General features: G+C 38.0%; 1 pseudogene; it reads right to left on the reverse strand.

The window, feature by feature from the left end:
• Nucleotides 1-10,542: 10,542 nt before the first annotated feature.
• Nucleotides 10,543-10,673, reverse strand: LOC118613172 (annotated as a pseudogene).
• Between the last annotated feature and the right edge of the window lie 657 nt (nucleotides 10,674-11,330).

The following is an 11,330-nucleotide window of genomic DNA, read 5'->3' on the forward strand; positions in this document are numbered from 1 at the left end:
GGGCGTCGTTTTCTTCCATAGTAAAGAACTCCTAAAGAGAACATTCACCACTTATCATTCAGGTCATACAGGGAGCTGAACAAAGCTTTTCTTATTCAGTGATCACTGGGTTAGATGTAGTCCTTTCAAGCAAAACAGAAGCATTAAGGCCAGAAACCCATGTACCCTGTATGTATTTGACCTGATGATGGGTTTTGTATTAGTCAACTTTAAATTATCTGTGTGGATGGGGGACACAGGACGTTATCGTGGATACGTGACATCCCACAACTTTCTAATTGAGAAAGTGATGCATTTGGATATGTCGAAGAGAAGCCATAAAGTGCTTCCTTTAAGTGAAGAGGTATATATGGATATATAGGGGAAAATGAGGTGTATATAGGGTTCTGTACTGTCCAAGGTTTCAGGCATCTACTGGGAGTGGGGGGGGGTGTTTAGAATATATCTCTGGTGGATAAGGGGGGCATTGTACTTTCTATAGACTGTGTCCCTCCAAAATTTATATATTGAGACCTAACTCCCAATATGATGGTATTTAGAGATGGAGCCTTTGGGAGATGATGAGGTCATGAGGGTGGAGCCCTTATAAATGGGATTAGTGCCCTTAAAAAAAAGAGACCCCAGGGAGCTCCCTCACTCTTCTGCCCTGGGAGGACACACATGAACCAGGGAGTAGGTTCTCATCAGACATGGAATCTGGTAGAACCTTGATCTTGGGCTTCTCAGCTTCCATAACTGTGAGAAATAAATTTCTATTTCTAAGCCATCAAGTCTCTGGTATTTTGTTATAGCAGTCTGAAAGGTTTAAGATAAAACTTATGCAAAGGCCTTTAAGAAACTGAAGTTCAATAGGAAATACTATCTGTGATAAAAGATAAATAATAGCAGTAGTGACCAGAAAAAAATAAAAAATTAAAAGATTTTAGGTAAAACTTCAAAAAACATTTGACATGACAGTATCGCCAAAAGTGTGGAAAACAAATATTTTCATAGTTTACTAGTGGGTGTAAATTGGTTAGTTACCAGTCAGATGGCATGTTAGATGTGTAACTGATGGAAGTTTCCTGAAAGGGTTATTTAGAGAGATGTAATTAGGATCGAGGGAATTTACCAGCTTGGTGAAGCACCCAAGGATAAGCAGCTGCAGGAAGTGGTAGCCACAACTGAAGGGTAAGGGGAGGGAGCCTTTGCTGTAGGGTGGAGGGAGTGGTAGCCTCGGGGGAGGAGCTGCCTGACTGAATTCTGGTAGAGGAATGCAGCCACTGCCCAACAGCAGGCCTGGGGTTTCTTCTTCCTACCCTGCCATTTGGTGCCTGTGTTTCTCGTAAGGAACCTGATTGGAAGTCAGTAGACGAAGACACTGGCTGATACAGTTTTATAGAGGTCAGCCTCCTGGGGCACAGGGCAGAGTGAAGAAAGATAGTGGCTACCTACAGGGGCACACAGACTGTCCAACACAAAGACAAGATAGCATTATCAGTTTTAAATAAGCATCCTTGGATCTAGCAAACCCACTGCCAAGAATTCACCCTGCAGAGAAACTCAAATGTACATAAAGTTGGAAAATAAAATTAGAAGTATTTTTGTATTTATTGAGAGCTTACTATGTATGAGGCACCGATCAAGGCACTTTACACTTAATTTTCACGAGAACCCTATGAGTTTGGCACTATTACTATTGCCATCTTAAGCTTAAGGAAATTAAGTTGGTAGAGCAAAGACAGAGTCACAAAGTTAATAAGTGACAACTCAGGATTTTAATTCAGTGAGTCAGACTCCAGCTATAAGGAAATCCATAGCAGCATTATTAGTAAAAACAAAAGACTGACTATAAACCTAAATGACCTTGATTTGGGGTTGGGTAAATTAATTACAATACTCCTACACAATGAAATACAATGCAGGTTAAAAAAAGAATAGAATAGGTTTCCATGTTCTGATATGGAAAGATCTCTAAGGTATGCACTGGGGGAGAAAACAAAGGTGCAGAACATTGCGTTCTATCCACCCGTCTGTACCGGAAAATAAAAGCTACATGAGAAACTGAAATGTGGTTATCTCTGGATGGAAGGACTGGTAATCCTGGGAGAATTCTTCAGTATATTCCCTTTAGTCCTGTTTTAATATTTTAATATATGTATTATTTTAAAATAAATACATGCAATTAAATAGTCGGACATACACGTGTAATTAGTCACATGTATACATGCAAACATATGTAAAGTACACACAAAGAACAATAAGTTAATATTTATAGAGCACTAGTCTAAATGTGTTACATATATTGTCTCTAAATATTCAAAAGAATCCTACCAAGTGTCTATTATCCTTGCCCTTATTTTTTAATGGAGGAATTAGGACATAAAAAGATGGAGTAATTTATCCAAGGTCACCCAGTGCAGCAGAGCTAGTGTTTGAATAGTCTTAGCTCCAGAGCCAGTGCTCAGAGCTTCCTCTTAATATATGATTATTGTCGTTCTGATAATTTGGCCAAAAGCCGTATTAGCTTCTTTCAACAGTTACATTGTAGAATTGTAGACTTGATTCATCATTTTTATGCATAATCGATCAAAATTTCTGAGTTTTTTGTTTGTTTTGTTTTATTTTATGAGTCCATATCAACCTTGGTCTCCTCCTTCCTATATTTACATAATTTTTTTTAACCCAAGAATATCTCTTTACATTTTACATTAAAATGTCGACCTGTTGATTTGGGATTGAGATTCCAGCCTATGGAGACAATTGTGACTCTTTAGTTAAGTCATTTTGTTAACCATTCCTCCTAGTTTGGGGTAATCTTTAATCTTGATAAGCACACTTTCTATGCCAACATGCCAATTACTGATGAAGCTGCCAAACAGGACAAGTTGTAAGATGCCACCGGACAAGTTGACTCTTGATGTATTAATTCATCAACGCTGTTCGGATGGTACAAACTACCGATTCATCTGTCACTATTTCTTTATCTTGTCCCCAAGGACAACGTGATAGGTTTTGCTCATCATTTTCCTGGAATTAATTGTTTTATTACTGATTTACCACCATAACTGTGAGGCAGGTCAGGTAGTACAGGGACATCCCTTCTCCCTCCAGGATATGGCTCCAGAAATTTCCTTTCTTCAGACCCCCTCAACCCATTTTAATCTTGGCAAGGGGGAGATAAGCCAAAACTGGTCTTTTCCAGCCTAGATGTCATCTATGGCTAAGGCAAGACATTTAGCTAATTATATCATAATCTCATCTGCATTGCAAATACCGCAGCTCCTATCATGCACCTGACAGCACGACAGTTCTGAAAACACCACATGAGGAAGAAAAAGCAGAAAACAGCTCCCTGCTTACTGAGAGGAGACAACAAAGCTAAGTTAGCACCATATTTTCTTGGGCTTGACCTCTAGGGAGAACAAAAAGTTTATAACCAGCCATCATTGCCTGAGTCTCATGCTCTCGCTCGAGTAAGCCTGCATTGCCCCCTTGAGTGTATACTTTCTCTTTAATAAACCTTGATTTCCTGCTTGCTGTTCCTCTTTCCCTTGAATTCTTTCTCATTGGAGCCTCTACCTTTCTGTCAACAACTGTACCCCGCACCTCTAACCCTGTTTTTCAAGAGAGACTGAATTGAAAGACCTTGGTACAGAAAATATAATAGGGTTTCTATTATCATCTCATTCTTACATACATAATCTTTGAAAACTATTTGTATTGTATATGAAACTGCATGCAAACTTAATTTAGCTTTTTTCTCTGATTCAAGCTGGTTTTGCCCTGTTAATGGCATTATGACTAACTTGCTTTTTTCCACCCTTATCCTCTGTATGCCTGCTCCTTTAATCATTAAGCCTTAGGATGTAAGATTAACCAAGCCTCCGATCTATAATCATGAGGATAATAGATTTCTGTTGGACTTTAGACTAAGGACGACATCTTGGCTTTAGATGTGTGTCAGCCCCAAGCCCATTGCGGCAGAACAAAAACTCCACTGGTAACGGGACCAGGCCACAGGACCAGATGGGATGGCACCATGGCCGATTCCAGAACCAGACGCAATGATTAGTTACCTCATCCTCCTCCAATCCTCCAATCAGTAGCACCCATGACCCCAATTCCTTTAGTTCCTGTGACTACTGATTTTTCCCTATATAATTTGTACTTCTGAGACACCCGGGGAGCCAGGCCTTTGAGTGATAGCTTTCCTGTGTCTTTCAGATTTGCAGTTTTCTAATAAACCTTATTTTGTTTGCTGCAAAACCCACAAGTATCTCTTTGGCTTAGACCCACCACGCAGGTGGACCCCTTTAATGTCCCGATAACATATAGTGCTGTTTTGTTCACAGTTTTATCAACAATTTAAATTTCAAATTTACTAGTCTTTATTTTGAGAATTAAACTTTCTCCTCTTTTTATCTTTTTGCCAAAATTTGAGATTTTTTTCCCCCTAGTTTTTGGTTTCTCCTTTTGTGTCCTACGATTTCTCAAAGAGTAATTATAATGATTCAGAGCACATATACCAATTCCTATATTACCCTAAGGCTGTATTTGGCTACTACTAGAGACTTAAATTCATTTAAAACATTTGCGTTATTATCTGATGCTCCTGCACACTCTTTTATTGGGCTTAATTTTTTTCTTCAGTAAAACTTTGCAGATTATTAAACATTGCTTTACAAAGAAGATGAAAAATAATTGTTTTTTCCCTTGCTCATTATTGTCTAGTAGTATTTATGCTAACTCCATCAAAGCAGCAGAGAATACTGCTTTTTCTTTTTCAATTCAAATGTACTTTTAAAAGCCCTTTCTCTCACAATGGGGTGAGGAGACTGGAGAAAGTTTTTTTCTTACCTCTGTCTTTGCTTTCTCCTAGAGGACCCAGGCACCACAATGTGACTGGCTTTAAAATTTAGTGAGCTGGAGAGGTTACTGCAGTGTGCTTTTCTCTTTCTCTTCTAGTTTAGTTGGTACCTCCTGTGCAGGTCAGCTATTTACTCTTTTTCTTTAATCTATTTACATAAACCTCAGGCATCCTTATTTCCTGCTTGGCAGAAAGACTTCTGTCCTGAGCCTAAATTGTGTCCTGCAGCCAAATTTATATATCAGCCTTGAGAATGTTACAGGAGCAGAGATGACTGGGTGGAGGTGGGGTTGAGGTAATCTGGAGTCCTCAGCCCAGGGCCCACTTCATGAATGTGCACCTCAGCAGTCACCCAAGAAGGCCTGTGCTTAGTTTCCTGTTCTGCTGTCACCATCTCAAAATTATTAATAAATTTTTTAAAAAGTAGACTTGCATTTTGCACTTGGTGCCACGAATCATGCAGCTGGTCCTAACAACTAACTGCACAGTTCTACCGTTACTTAAAACAAAACCTTCAGCTTTTAAGGGAGAGGATAGACTCTCTGCTCCAGGTTTCAGGTCTTCTCCTGATGCTCCTGTCTTCTGAGGGCATCGGCCTTCGCTCTTTCATAAGCCTGTTGGGCTGTGCCTGCCTTGTCCACTAGAACTCCCTTTCCTTTTTTACTCAGGTAGGGAAAAAATGTATCGAAATTATTTATCAGGTCTCTTGCAAGAAAATGGCCTTTCTTGGAATGGAAGATAGTAACTTAGATTGATTCCTCTCAATTTCTCTTCAGTTTGAGAATATCACCTATCTGGAGTAAAAGTCAGAAAAAAAATGGTCCTTAGGCTAAATTTGGTCCATAGACTAGTTTTGTCCTGCCTGAGGACTAGAAATGGATTTTATATTGTTTTAAGGATTATAAAAATAATGAGTATGTAATAGAGAAAGCCTACAATATTAACTGTCTGGGCCTGTACAGAAAAGATTCCCAGCCCTTGATTTAGAAAACAATCTGCCTTCTTTCTCCACTGACGTCATAAAAAAAATTACTCTAAGCTCTAGCAAAAAGAACTTGTGGTCTTCGATGTCCGCCAGGTTCTTAATTCTGTATTCCTTCTGGTCCTTTCTTACTCTTCACAATAGGAATTTCAAACCACTCCTCCTATGCTTAAGACCATTCCCTTGAGCCCTGTGCTCTTGGCAAACCCACAGACCTGTCTGAGGAAGGCAGTCCCAAGCACTATGCTTCCCAGTAAAATGTCTGTCATTTGTGCCATTTGCCAGAAGCCACCCCTGCTGCCCAGCCAGGGGGCCAGGCTGCTAAGTAAAAAGAGATGGTACAAGGGAACTCTTCCCAGGTGGGTGCTCGTTGGAGGGAGTGTCAGCAGACCCACCCCACCAGATGCTCTCTGTTCTGAGTACAAATGCTCAGGTGAACTCAGAAAAGAGGAGCCCGCAAAACTTCGTGTAATTCATCCAACCCGTCGAGGCCTGCTGTTAATCTGTTCAGAAGGACTGGGACCCAAAATGACTGGTCAGCTGCTGAGCTGGTCTCTTGTGTGCTTTCTGGACTCTGAGCCTCCAGGCCACAGTCTCACATGTATCTCTTGCAATCTGCTGCAGCTTTAGTACATGCACTCTTTGTTGCAATTGCCAAGCCCAGCACCAGCTTCTCTTATCTCATAGACAGCCTTGCTCCTTTGCCTCCCTCAAGCTTGCCCTTGCTAAGCTTCCTTTGGCTTTCCTTTGGCCACAAAGGGACCTGTCTTAAGGGCCTGTCAAAGGCAAGGGGAAGTGCAGGCCACCAGGTGCAGGCAGTGAGAGGTATGTTGTCTGTAACTATTTAAAACGAAACCACTTAGTCCGCTTTTCACCATCCTTATATATGTCATACGAAGGCAATTCTAAACAATGTCTTATACAGTATTCCTTCCTGAAAACAATCATTGGTCTGTTCTAATGACTGCAGTGGTTATTGTCGAGTGTTTATAATGTGAATATATGCTTGAAATAAGCACATTTTGATTACTTCTCCTTTAATAAAGATTGTATTCCACATGGGAGGTAGTTTACAGAACTCCCAATTATATAGTTGGCATCCAACATACCCAGCTGTTAGTTTGGAGAGTCCTGTTCTAACGGAATCACTGGAGGTCGCCATGGGTACTGTTCTTGTCTCCAGTCCCCAGAATATTATATTTTTGCTTTTAAACACTAGATTTGAATGGCAAATATGAAGGTGGAAAAATTAACCTGACTTAATTTAATTCTGTCATCCTATACGTGACCACTTAAAATTTTTATCTATGTTTAAAATTTAAAACAGTGAAACAGTATAAGCTGTGATATTTTTGTTTGATAAGTAGAATTGCTAGTTCATACTTGAAATATTTTACTGAATTTGAGTAAAATTCTAAAACTGACATTTCTTCTTTTTTTAATTAATTGCTTAATACCGGAGAATGACTCAGAAACATCTATATCTGTGGTACAATTTAGTATTTTTTCCTAAATTACATCTTTTGCATGCAATTCAAAAGTATTATGCACTTTTCCCCTTTTTTGTACTATACGTTTATTATATAAAAAATTTTCACTTGCATATGTACAAAGTTCAATAACAGAAACTTTTCACTTTCTGCATTTACTTTCTGGCCTTTTTATTTATTTTATTTCATGATTACTGAAAATAATGTGTGTTACAAATTATCCACTCTAAATAAACTGCGATATAGCCAGACGATGAAATATTATTCAGCACTGAATGAGTGATCAAACCATGAAAAGACATGGAGTGAACATTAAATACATATTACTAAGTGAAAGAAACCAATCCGAAAAGGCTGCATACTGTATGATTCTAACCATATGACATCTGGAAAAGGCAAAACTTTAGAGACAGTAAAAAGATCAACAGTTAATAGGGGTTTGGGGAGGGAGGGATGAATAGTTGGAACACAGAGGACTTTTAGGGCAGTGAAAATACTCTATATGATACTATAATGATGTATGTCATTATACATTTGTCCAAACCCAAGGAATGTGCAAACACCAAGAGTGAATTCTAATATAAACTGTGCACTTTGGGTGACAAAAATGTGTCAATGTAGGTGCATCAGTTGTAACAAATGTACCACTCAGGTGGGGGATGTTGATAATGGGAGAAGCTGTGCCTAGGGGGCAGGTGGCGGAGATACATGAGAAAAATCTCTGTACCTTCAGCTCAATTTTGCTGTGAACCTAAAACTGCCCTAAAACAATAGTCTTCAAAAACAAACAAACAAACAAATAAATAAGGTCTGCTCTAGGTGTCTAATAAGCTCAGTACATCTCTTGTGTCCCTGTTTTTAGCTCCCACTCTCCCATCTTCCCAGATGCCACACTTGTTCCGCAGCCTCATCTGTCTCTCCCTCACTCTCTGCGACCTTTCCCTGTCTCTGGCTCGGCCCCAGTAGCAGTTAAACATTACTCAAGCATTTTCCTATCTTGATCTTCCCTTCACTGCCAGATTTCTTTAAAGAGCGTTCTGCACTTGCTGGCTCCACAGGTTCACCTGCTACTACTCTAAGCTCAACCCACTGCTGTGTGACTTCGGAACCCACCACGTCACTGAAACTTCTCTTACCAAGCCCCACAGTAATTTGTTACTAAGTTAACAGTCACTTTTGTAAATAGCAGGTCATTGAAAAACGTGGTTTTGTTCAACATTGTTTTGTTAGATAAACTAGTTTTTCAAATTCAAGTTATGCATTTAATTAGATTAGATAGCATTGCCACCTAGTGGGCAGTAAAAAATTCTTTATGGAACCACATGCTGTAAATATTGTTTGGTAAATTATTGTAAATGAGGTTATTAACATTCTGAAACTGAACCCAAACAGGCCATTTCAGGAAGAATTCTGTCGGCCTGGTATTTATTGCAACTTAGGAGATCCGACTGACTGTTTATCATGAAGTGAAGTGAGATTTTTAATAAGAAAAGTCCAAGATTTTTTTGAACTTTTTTGTCCTTAGAAAACATCTCACTAAGAGTGTACGAACAGTGTACTGTCCTCAAAATGTACTTGAATTAATTCTTTTCTCTATGTGGTTAAATTATCAACTAGATACACAGTTAAGATTGCTTTGGGATTTGTGTTCCTCCATTTTCATTAATTTTTTCCCCAACATTTCATTATAAAATTTTCAAACATAGAGTGAAGCTGAACAGCTTTTACAAACGAACACTTGTATGCCTACTACCTGGATTCTATCATTAACATTTTATTATATTTCTTTATCACATCCATCTAAACATCTCTGTATCCATCCATTTCTTGAAACATTTCAAAATAAACTACAGATTAGTACATTTTCCTCTAAATACTTCAATATCTATATCATTAATAGTTTTTGATTTAAATTTTTTGTAACTATGAAACATTTACAGAATTCAAAAGTAAAAAAGTATATGCTCACAAATCTCACTCTTGTCCTCACTTCCACCAGTAACCATTTTCATTTTTCATTAATTTCTGATTTAGCCTTTCTGTGTTTCTTTTTTATAAAAAAAGCAAGCATATACGCACATATATTCTTCTTTCTTTCTTTGTAAAAGGTAGAATGCTATACATACTCTCTCACACCACTCTTCATCCCATCTCCTATGGATGTGAAGTGGATTGTTTCCAACATTCAGGTATTATAAATATGCCATAGTCAAAAGCCCTAAAACATATGTTATTTTAAATTTGTTGTGTTATATCTTCAAAGTAAATTCCCAGAAGTGGACTTGCTGGATCCAAAGTCAATGTGCAGGCTACAACTACATAGCCTAAGCAAAACATATCTAAAGGCCCACATACAGCACACGGACCACTATCTATACCATCCTCAATCATTTAGATACTTCTGCACCGCAATAATCTCTGGAAAATAGCTGACTGGACCATTTTTAATGTCATTTGAGTCAGAAATTCCAAAACCTCTTTTGATGATGCGCTTCACTATCTCACATCTCTTAGCTGTTGGTACTACATCAAACAAATGCTTGTCAAAAATAAATTGGTGCAAATATTTGTGGTTGCCAAGGTTTTTACGGCCAAACATTTTCCAGTATTTCCACCTCCTTATCCCTCATTTAATTCTTTCTATATTAATATTAAAAACAATTTTTATTATTGAAAGTTTCAAATCTATATAGAAGTGGAGGGACTAGAATAATGAATCCTTATGTGTTAATATACACTAACTTCAACAGTTATCAACACAAGGCTAATCCTGTTTTATTTATACCAGTGGCTCTCAGCTGGGGGTTATTTTGCCCTGCAGGGGTATGTTATCATCTGTAGACATCACAGCTGGAGGGTGCTCCTGGCAGCTAGTGATGCCTAAGAGGCCAGGGATGCTGCCGAACAGCACACAACACAAAGGATAGCATCTCCCAGCTCCCAACAGAGTTATCCAGCCTAAAACATCAATAGTGCCCACGTAGGGAAAGCCTGATTTATTTATACCTTTATCCTTCCTTCCCACAATGATTATTCCAAAGCAAATATCAGATATATCATTTCATCTGAAAATACTATTTACAGATAAAAACTATTACAATAAAAACCACAAAACCATTATTTTATTTTATTTTTTAGGCGAGACAGCCATTGGTTGACCTCACAGATTGCAAGGACCTTGTCAGTTTACAATCCTTTATTTTATTTTTTTTAATTTTTTACACCTACAGCACCTGGTCTTCCTAGGTGGTCTCCCATCCAAGTACTAACCAGCCCTGACCCCAGCCCTGACCCTGCTTAGCTTCTGAGATCAGCTGGGATTGGGCTTGTTTGGGGTAGTATGGCCATAGACTCACAATACCATTATTATATGTAATTTCTTAACATTATAAAATATCCAGTGTTCAGATTTTCTTTATTTATTTTTGTCTACAGTTGGTTAGTTGAAATTTCAAATAAATTCATACATAGCATTTATTATTTTGTTATTTGTTTCTTTTTGGACTCTAAAAATCCTTCTTTCTGCTTTTGCTTTCATCTTGCCACTTAGTTATTGAAGAAACCAGGTTACTTGTCCTGTAGAATTTCCTATACTTTGGATTTTGCTGATAGCATCTTCCAGGTGTTTACCATATTCCTCTGTCCTCAGTATTTCCTTAAACTGGCAACAGATTTTCAATTCGGTTTCACTTTTGGGGCAAGAATACTCCATAAGTGTTACATTTATCTTTAAAGAGATATCCAGGAAAAAGCCAGTAAATCTTTGTTTCGAAATATAATTTTGATGATCTGGAAAATAAATTCTGAACTCTTCCCTCACCCTTAAACATTTTAATTTAATTTTTAATTGAGGTATAATTGATATATAACATTATATTAGTTTGAGAGTACAATATATGATTGAATATTTGTATATATTGAATATTTGTATATATTGTGAAGCGATCACCACAATGTCTGGTAAACATCAGTCACCAAGTGTAGTTACAAAATTTTTTCCTTGCGATAA

Source organism: Rousettus aegyptiacus, unplaced genomic scaffold (genome assembly GCF_014176215.1).
Source record: "Rousettus aegyptiacus isolate mRouAeg1 unplaced genomic scaffold, mRouAeg1.p scaffold_m13_p_17, whole genome shotgun sequence".
Classification (NCBI taxonomy): Eukaryota; Metazoa; Chordata; class Mammalia; order Chiroptera; family Pteropodidae; genus Rousettus; species Rousettus aegyptiacus.